Raw genomic sequence first — 10,805 nt, forward strand, 5'->3', positions numbered from 1 at the left:
GATATTTGAGATAAAAAAGATTGCATTTTCTTAGGGAAATTGAGGTGTAATGGTCAGGTTATGATCCATATCCATATGGAAGAGCATAAATTGCCTGTTTGGGAGGGCTTTCAGACAGTGGCCTCTGGCATTGCAAGGTGGTCTCCACATGGAAAGCCATGAAGTTGTTTTTGATAGCTTCTTCAAAGTGGTTCAGTCAATACAGCTCAATTAACTTCGAAGCCCTCCCAAACGGGCTCTTAAGTGTTCTAATATCGTGTATAACATGTCATGCACCAGACACCAGAGTTTTTGTGTTGATGGGATGGACAACCCAGAGAGTGCCTCACACGCGCCCCACAGTTCATCCCCACCGTGAAGAGTCTGGATCACCTGTCAATAAAATATGATTCAACACTCTACCAATATCATCTGATACGACACATCTGATATATGATGGGTCCCACTTTATGGTGGGCCCTAGTCTCATTTGTTAGGGTGTTGGAACATGTTGTATTGGCAGGAGATCCCAACTCCTCCGTGAACACCCACTGGAATGAAGGAAAAACTCAACAACAGATAGTACAATGTAGGTTAAGGCTGCTATCTAATTACATTAAAAATAGTACAGCTTTGCTTGAGCTGTATGCTACGGTGTCCACTGTCCAGTACCATCCTAAGGGAGTAGCCCAGTGTACTTAGTATTTGTTCTAGCCTGGTCCAAAGATTTAATCCTCATAAAATATAGGAATAATCAAAATGTTTTGAGCTAAACATCTCACTTCCTGTCTATGGCACATGATGTGTTCTAATTTTTGAGAAAAGACAGTAAAGAAAGCTTATAAAAATGTTTTAATAAACAAACTGAGAAAACTATTGGCTGAAGGTTATCCTTGTTTCTGAGTGTTGATTTTCATATGGGTAATGGATCCTATGTGAAACAGTTAAAGCAGCTCTCTCTCTTTATTTATATATATATATATCTCATATATACAAATCTTACCTTTGTTCCAGGCTATCAGTATTATTTATATATGGGCCCATGCATGGAGCCTATGCGAAAGCAACATGCTACTGACATTGCTCCCTCCGTATTTTTGTAAATTCTAACTATTTTAAACATCGGAATGAGTTTACATTACACTTACTCTCGAAAAGCCTCAAACTTTTTATCCATTTGTATGGGTCCACACAATGACTCCTACTCTTGGAAAAAGATAACATATAAAATTATATATAAGATATTTGGTTTCACCCTATCCGGTTTTGTCTATCCCAAATGTCTACCAAAATGAACTCCATTTATCAAAAACTTACTCATACAAAGTTACCATATTTAAGATGGTAAATCAAAGAAAGCAAAGTCAAATAAGGTGAAATTGATCAGAACTTTCAAGTGTTTATGAGCTAAAATCTGCTTTTTGCTGAAAAATCAACTTATGTTGCCATGATATAAGTGGTTCAGCATGATCAGCTTGGTAGCCTACAATGAAACACTATGAGAAAATAAGCATGCACCACAACCATCATCCATCTCAAAAAGACACTTTCTATCCACGGCTCCCATTATCTCGAATGAAGGCTTGTGTAAGTCAAAACCTAAGTTTACGCATTATTACAACCAAATTTCTCTCCAATAATAATTACACAGATTTTTAAATCGAAAAGCATTATAATAAAGTTCTTGTCCTCCAACAGCAAAATACAGAACTGTTTGGATATGTTGTTTTATAGAAACCAGCCATGGTCCACATGACTTAGAAATTGAATTTTTCTTATTAATTAATGGCCATTTCAAGTAATAATAGGAGTTTTGATAGATCGATCATTTCTGTTACCTCTGAATGCAATGTAAAAGGCTGATTTTATCACATCTATCGTGGCCTTTCTAGAGGTATTCCAACTATAAGACTGTAGTAGAGTAACAGTCATAATATGGTTCTGATTGAAAAAAAAAAAAAAAATAGTAGAGAAGTCTTTTAGTTGGGCTGTCTAGATTTCCCCACATCAATGCTGTGTAAATGGCTCCCTTATACAGTAAGGGAAATTCTCCAAACAGTAGCAATTCTGTCTAGATTTCCCCACATCAATGCTGTGATATTCACAAGAGAACTCAGGATCTTAACAGGTGTTGCTGAAGTCAGACTTGGAGGAGAGATCCGTGTTGAACTTTCAGAATAGCAATTTTCTCCAATGTCTCAAATGCATAACAGCTGTGAACTTGTCACAACTTTGCCATCTATATACCACTCTGGGTATCTCACAGTAGAGGCATTTTTTGTAACCGAACCAGTACTATCGGCTTTTGGAAAACCAGTAACCAAAACTGAACTGAATTTCTAGGCGAGGCGCCCACAAAATTTCTTGATGTATATGACAGAGGCATTGACACCTCTAAGGCATATACCTCATACGCTTTTTTCATGAGGCATGCTAGAGGCGTACGCCTCATGCACCTCACGTACACATCATATAAAATGACAGAAAAAAAGGAAGAAAATGAAGGAAAGGAAAGGAAAAGAAAAAGTGAAAAAGAAAGAGAATAATAGAAAAGAAAAAAAATAAAGAAAAGACCCCCCTTCAATTAGAGCTATGCAACTACATTTTTCTTAATATAAAATATTTTTATTAAAAATAAAGAAAAGTGAGATCCCCCTTCCTCTTTCCTCCTCCCCTTCCTCTTTCCTCCTCATCCCCCTCCTCTTAAGAAGGCTTAAGCTTCCTTGTGTTTGGGAGGCTTATACCTCTTATGTTCTAAACTACACATCACACCTCTAGGTAGTGGAATGCCTCGTGTTATACCTCCACATTTTAAAACATTGTTTAAGACCTAAATTTTCAAAAGGTGATTGGGAATGGTCATGAGGCAAATGGGATGTATCTATTAGGTGTTCCATAGAAGACCTAGGTGTCACCTTAGGGGATGGCTTTGGAGTCCATTGTTTAAGTCTTATAATCATGTTATGTCACTTTCAATTAGGTTACTTGTCTTTTTCTTCACTGAGTCTTTTATTTTCAAAAGTATTTAAGGGTGTTAGTTTGTCAAGTCTTCATTGTAAATTATGTCAACTTCCAAAGCATTGCAAAAATACTTATTCTTCAAGTAATAAAAGATCTAAATTTCCTTTTGATATCGTACAGCCTGATTATGGAGATCATATCATATTTTGTTTATAAGTGATTATAAACATTTCACTTTCTTATTGATGATTTTCTAGATATACTTAGATTTACTTAATGTGTTCATGTGATGAAATATCAAAGTTAGTGTAGAAAATCCATGAGTTTGTTCTCACCCAATTTGGCACTTGTGTTAAAGTATTCCAACATGACAATGCAAATAAGTACTTGGAGAAGAGTCTCTTTACCTATTTAAAAATTTTGGTGTTCTTCATCAAAGCTCTTGTGTTTATGCTCCACAGCAAATTGGGGGTGTTGAGAGGAAAAATCGTTATACCATTAAGGTTGTTAGAAGCATTTTGTTTGCCTCTCATGTTCTAGTAAAATATTAGGGGGATGCCATCCTTATTGCGACCTACTTGATTAATAACATGCCATCTAGTTTCAAATTTCCTTTTAGTATCATTTTTTCATATACAAACTTGTTATCTATTCCTCTTTGTGTGTTTGGTTGCACATGTTATGTTCATATTTCTATTTCCCAAAGACATAAACCCAAAGCCGAATGTGTATTTTCCTTGGTTATGCCTCCACACAAAAGGATTACCATTGCTATGGTCCTGTTACTGGCACCCAAGTTGTTTAATTTAATGTTACTTTTGCTTCATCTATTCCTTATCACTTAGTCATTTCAGGGGAGGAAAGTTATTAATTGTTAAAACACCCTTCTTCTCCCCATTGTTGCTTCTATTAAGCCCCTTGTTGTCTTTCACTCACATCCTTTACAATTTTGTCATCATTTGAATGAAGGATGCAGATCAATCAATGACATTAGTGGCATAGGCATGAACAAGTTGATCCTCCTACATCACAACCTCCATCACCAATTGCTGATGAGATAACAGATCATGTACCTCTTTATTAACTACCTCATCTCCAAACACCTTTCTTATAGCCTTTTGTCACTCTCATATTATTCTTTCCTAGCTTGTGTCTCTACCCTCTCCATCCCTAAATATGTCTTAGAAGCTTATCTAAGCCTGAATGAAAGGACGCCATGAAGACTTTACATAGAAGCAATGTGTAAAAATAGTACATGGGGTATCATTGACTTGCTTAATGGGAAGGAACCATTTGGTTGTAGGTGGGTGTACACTATCAAATATAATGTTGATTAATCCATTGAAAAATACAATGATTGCCTTGTTACCAAGAGATATACTCATATACCGAACTATATTGTCACGGGGATAATCGTTGGGGCCCCGTGCGGCACTCGAAAGAGGCGAGTAAGCCTACGCAACAAAGCAAATACACACAAAAAGGCAACAAGATGGAACACAAATTAGCAAAAGGCTATTTGTATTGCAATAATCAGTGGCAAGCACAAGCACACGGTATAGTGTTGAGGTTATCTCGTGCTTAACCTTTACACACTTATGAGCTCACTCGACTACCTACCTCCCCTCAAAGAGTACGTTAAGCTTTTGGGGAAGTGACAATAAGAAACATCAAAAAGGTGGGAAATCATACTACAGTATTATAATAATGCCATTGGCAATCCCCCTATACAAAAGTACATGCATAGCCCACCCATGACACACTTGGACACTGGAGTGGCGGCTGTAGGCACGTTGGTTGGCACTTGATGGCATGGCAAAGAGAACACTTGTTATAGTCTCCCCCACGAAATTCAGTCTTCGTCCTCAAAGACTAGCTTCTGCTTAAGGCTTGAACTTGTTGGTGAAGGAAGGTTCTTCGACTGCTACACGAACAGGGTTTCTTCCAAGGCCCAGATAGGAGGTTGGGTAGATGGCTAGTGGATGTTTCGGATGGTGGGAAAACCTATGGCTAGTCCCTAAGTTAAGTTCCTGCCTGGCTCCTTCGAGGTAGGATTTTGGATGGTTCCCGATGGTGGTAGGAAAATTGGTGGCCAAGGCTGGGTCAAAATGGTATTTTGGATTATTAGGGTGCTGGTTCCCATAAATTTGTCCCCAAGGGTGACTCACAGGGCTACTACAAGATTTAGCTTGAGGGATGATGTGAATGTGGTCCCTAAATGGTTTGGGTGGCACTCGCTCTCCCCGGTGGTTGTGGTAGTAGATGTGGGAAAAGTTTGACACGGCCTTGGGTCTTCTATTGGGCCCACCAGTTGTGGGTGTGTATGGCTTCTGCTGCAAAGGTGGCTTCCGCTGCTGTTGTTGTGGTGGCATTGGCACTGACGCTTGCGCTGGCGCTGACTTCTTCCTGGAGTTGCTACGATCACTTCTGGTTGCACTGGTGGTGGTTGTAGATCTCTCTGCCATCAATGGTTGAGGGTGGTGTTGGAGTTGCAAGGTAGAGACTTGCTTCTTCTTGGTGCTGGCGGTGGCGATCATGTTGACCATGCAAGGTGACTGCTCGTCCAAGATCATCAGGGTGTCGAGGTGAGGCGCCGGTGCCGCTTTTGCCTGTATCATGAAGTTCATTCCAATGACAATATCAAAATCATCTATGTGGACAACGGAGAGGTCAATCTCTCCATCCCAGGTGCCGAATTGTAGTCTTACTCGGCGAGCCATGCCTTTAGTAGGTTTGGCACCTGTGTTAACTGCTTTGAGCCAGCCAGGCTCTTTGGAAATGGCCAAGTTAAGTCTGTTGGCCTTTGCAATGTATATGAAGTTGTGAGTGTCCCCTGTGTCAACTAGGGCCCTGGTTGGCCTCCCGCCAATGGTTACATCAACATACCTCAAACCTCTCTTGACTGAGGAGGGCTGTTTGGAGGTAGCCCCTTTCTTCGTCATGGCATTGAAAAGTTGGAGGGCACCCACTCTTGGCGCCTGGGTACTCCGTTCCCCATCACTCTACTCATCATCACTTAGCTTGGCAATGAGGGCATTCAGCTTTGCTCGCTTTGGGCAATTCCTGGTGAAGTGCTCCTCCCCACAAATGTAGCAAATGGGAGGACGGCTTGGTCTCCCTTGATATCTGTTGTTGTAGTAGCTTTGACTTCCTTGTGGCTGCTTCCCCTTGTGGTGCTCGACTGGTTTGTAGTTGAAGGGTGGCTTCTCTTTTGGGAGACTTGGTTGCCTATCTCCCCCACTCGAATGTGTGGTATGCGGGCTGGCTGGTCTGCTTTCTTCATCATCAGACAGTCTCTATTCACTAAGTTGTTCAGCCACAGCCATGGCGGAGGCAAGGTTCTGAACATTGCGTCGTTGGAGCTCGAGCTCGACCCAAGGCTTTAGACCATCCATGAAGTTGAACAATAAGTCCTTGTCTGACATATCGGTGACTTCTAATGTGAGGGCTGAAAACTCTTTGACATAGTCATGGAGGGAGTCACCGTGCTTGAGAGTCTTCATCTTGCGACGAGCGAGGTATTCCACGTTCTCTGGGTAGAACTGTCTCTTTAGCTCTCTTTTAAAGTCAGCCCAGGTACGGATAACACACGTACCACGTTCTATATCAACACACCTTCTGCGCCACTACAACATAACGACATCAGTCAAATACATAGTAGCAGTACGTACCTGAGTCATTTCATCAGTCACATTGGCGGCGGCAAAGTACTGTTCCATTTGCCACAGGAAGTTGTCGAGCTCTCGTGCATTGCGGGTACCCGAAAGGGGGTTGGCTCCCTAATCTTGATGTGGGAGGGAGTATGTGTAAAGGAAGTGCTGGCTAGATTAGCGATGGCCCTCTTCAGGATTGCACATTCTGCTTTGAACTCCTCTAATTGATCGTGGGTGTCGGAGGAGGCACATGTGGCGGACTTCATTGAGGCCCACTCCGCTCTCATTTCATCTAGTTGGGCCTGGATGACCATTGTTGTGGAGGTGCTTCTTCTCCACGTTGCCCACTCGTTCTTCATCTCATCGAGCTAGGCTTGAAAACTGTCAAGCCCGTCTTGGACTTGTGAGTTGGAGGAGCTTGCTTCTTGTTGGCGCGCAGTGCTGCAAATTTGCTTGAGCATGCCATTGATTATGTCTCGGACCTCGTCCACGACTCCACTCAAGCGACCTTCAATCTCGACTAGTGTGTTGTCCATGACTTCCATGTTTTGATGCAGATCTTCTATCGAGTCTCGCATCTCACCTACGGTGGCTTTGCAACGTAGCATGCGCAACTCAACGGCTGCATGCTTGTTGGAAGATTTCTCACGCTTGCTGGGCTTCGGTTCCTTGTCCTTGCCGATGTCATCGGCGGGCGCATCATCGGCCTCATGGGCTGTGGAGAATCCATGCTCGATCTCCTCCACGATGTCCCTGTTGTGCTTCATGCTGTCACTCACGTCGCGGGTCGAATGGCTTAAAAGGAGCTCCTACTCTGATACCAACTGTCACGGGGATAATCGTTGGGGCCCCGTGCGGCACTCGAAAGGGGCGAGTAAGCCTACACAACAAAGCAAACACACACAAAAAGGCAACAAGATGGAACACGAATTAGCAAAAGGCTATTTGTATTGCAATAATCAGTAGCAAGCACAAGCACACAGTATAGTGTCGAGGGGATCTCGTGCTTAACCTTTACATGCTTATGAGCTCACTCGACTACCTACCTCCCCTCAAAGAGTACGTTAAGCTTTTGGGGGAGTGACAATAAGAAACATCAAAAAGGTGGGAAATCATACTACAGTATTACAATAATGTCATTGGCAATCCCCCCCATACAAAAGTACATGCATAGCCCACCCATGACACACTTGGACACTGGAGTGGCGGCTGTAGGCACGTTGGTTGGCACTTGATGGTGCGGCGAAGAAAACACTTGTTACAATATGGCATTGACTATTTGTTTTGCTCCTATGAGCAAGATAAACTTTCTTTGTGTTTTGCTATCCTTGGTAGCATCTTTTTCTTGTCCCTTATATCATTTAAATGTTAAAAATGACTTCTTGAATGAAGATCTTCATGAGGAGGTTTGTGTCACTTCCTCCTAGGATGTATGGTAAAGATAAAGATAGGTATATAAGCTGAAGAAATCTCTCTATGGACTTGAATAATCACCACAAAGTTTGTTTGAAAGATTCAAGAATGCCTTGGTTGGAAACTTGGAATTAGTTATGTTCAGTCAAATCATATTCTGAGAGGAATATATTTTGGTAATTATTCTCATTGTTTATGTTGAGGACATTGTTGTTACAAGGGATGATGTAGAGGAGATTGGCTGACATAAGTGGTTCCGTAGTACTAAGTTTAAGGTTAAGGATCTTGGAGACTTATGGTATTTTTAGGTATTGAAGTAGCTCTTCAAAGGAAGGAGTAGTTATATCTTCGAGAATGTATGTTCTTTAGGGGTGAGCATTTGGTTTGTTCGGTTAAAAACTAAACCAAACAAATCGAACTTTTAAAAACCGAATAGTATTTTTGAAAATCGAACTTCTTCAAAACCGAATAAACTGAACCGAATTTTTTTTTCGGTTATTTCGGTTGATCCGGTTATAAGCGAAATAGATTGACTATGTTGAGTCAAATAAAAAAATGTTTACAAATATAATAACATAATCAGATGAACCTGAGATATCCACAGCAGAAGTCAAATAAACAAATGCTTACAAATATAATAACATAATCTAGAGTAGAAATTTGCATTAAAAAAACATGTAAAAGGCTAAAAGCCAAGTAGTTCTGGCCACTTGGCAACAATATTGTTTTAAAACATAAAGCATGTCTCAAATGCTAAATCCTAAATGGCACGACAGACAAGCACTATGCCTCACCAGCATAGTTGTAGAAAAACTAATGTGTCTAATTAACCAGTTGTCAAACAGATTTACCATCCCCTTACCAAGGAATAAAACTTTAAAATAGAAAACTAATTATAAATAACATAGAAAATACCATGATATCTTCTGAACTGCTGAAATTTATAGATGGCCTTTAAAGTCAAAATAAGATTTTCAGTAGCAAGATGAAGCGATAAAAAATAAAATTAATAGAAAAATGATACTCCCAACTTCTAATTTACCCAGATCAAGAAAAGAGGGGAAGTTGAGTAACTGACCGTCTCCTTTGCAGCTTGATTGCTTTAGAATAAAAACAAAAGGCAGAATGCATCACCATCCTACTCATCCTTTAGGTTTACAGAATTGCCATGAAGGATGTGGCACCATCATTGCAATTGGATTGGTAAGAAACCAAGGTATGCACCCAAAATACCAGCTATGAAGATAAAACAAACCCGTAGCCCAACCGGAACAACATCACTTTATGGTAGGTAGATCAGCATCCAAATCAACAAATCCGTAGCAAGTTTTACAGCTTTCACCTTATGTGCAGAATCCTTAAAGCCCTCTCCTGGAACAACATCACTAGGTGGGCGTGACCTTGACCTTGATCTTGATCTTGATCTAGATCTCATACGTAGCTTCTTGCTAGGTATATCAACATCCAAATCAACAATAGATTCTTTAAAACCTCAACAATAGAAAAAATCCAAATCTATGAAAGCAAGATAAACTACATACTAACTATAAAAACATAAATATATAATAAGCCAAGTTGATGAGAGTGAGAATTGGGAAAGAAATGTGAAGTCAAGTTCTTTGTTTAACTCTTTTTAGTCCATCAAAATGTACTTGAATTTACGTAAACTACTAAAACTTGGAAATACCGAAATATGGCTAGTTGGCTACACTATAACCAAAAAAAAAACAGGAGTAGGATTGTAGGAAGAATCGTGCAATAATAGGTCTCGAATCAAATGCCAATCACTATTGATTCTGATGTAACCACGACTTTTGGCAAATCTGAAAATTGAGGAAGAAAATTAGAAAACCTCATTTACAAATTACAAAAGTTAAGAAATTATCAGAGGAAAATGATAAATGATATAAAACTTAAATCGAAAAGATTGTTACCATTCTCAAGTTTATCAAGCTCCTCTAGGTCTTCTTCAACATTAATGGCATATTGTGATGATCGGATCCAATTTTGAGTACATACAACTGTTTCCGCTATTTTAGGAGTCAAAGAACTCCTAAATACATCAAGCACTCGTCCTCCGGTGCTAAAAACAAACTCTGAAGCAACTGTAGAGATAGGAACTAACAACACATCCCGAGCCATTTGTGAAAGGATGGGAAATCTGGGAGAATTAACCTTCCACCATCCTAAGATATTAAAGTCATCATTTCCCTCTTCAGTGTCTTTATTTAACTACCTATCCAACTCTGATTTGCTATCTACCCCTCCATTTTTTGACTTATACTTTTTAAACCGAGACATTGCCAACATCTTCCTTACTTGTGATGGTTGCTCACCCTCTATTTCGCTTGAAGTTGAAACTTGGGGTTTATCACTAATATGCCCACTTTGAGGTGCAATCATATTCTTGTATTCATTGTACAAATCATACACATCCTTAACTTTTTTTTCACAAGCTCTTCACCCTTGGCACCTTCGTACATATCAGTAAGGGAAAACTCTACATATTCTAATTTTTGTCAAGGGTTTAGATTAACAGCAACATAAATCAACTTATTCATCTTGTCAATGTTTCCCTAGTACTTGTCATGTTTTCCTTTCATTCTCTCTGCCATCTCCTTTAATTCTTTGTCCTCACTACCTCCCCAATCTCATAAAAGGCAATCAACTGAATAAATTTATTGAAAAAAGTTGTTTGATGTGACATTCAAGAAACCTAAAACCCGCAATGTGAGATCATAAAAATGTTGTAGAAATAGTACTAGCCTCCTAACATGGGCCCAATCAAAATCAGTAGGA

The sequence above is a fragment of the Nelumbo nucifera genome, chromosome 1 (assembly GCF_055504915.1).
Source record: "Nelumbo nucifera cultivar China Antique chromosome 1, China Antique-T2T, whole genome shotgun sequence".
Classification (NCBI taxonomy): Eukaryota; Viridiplantae; Streptophyta; class Magnoliopsida; order Proteales; family Nelumbonaceae; genus Nelumbo; species Nelumbo nucifera.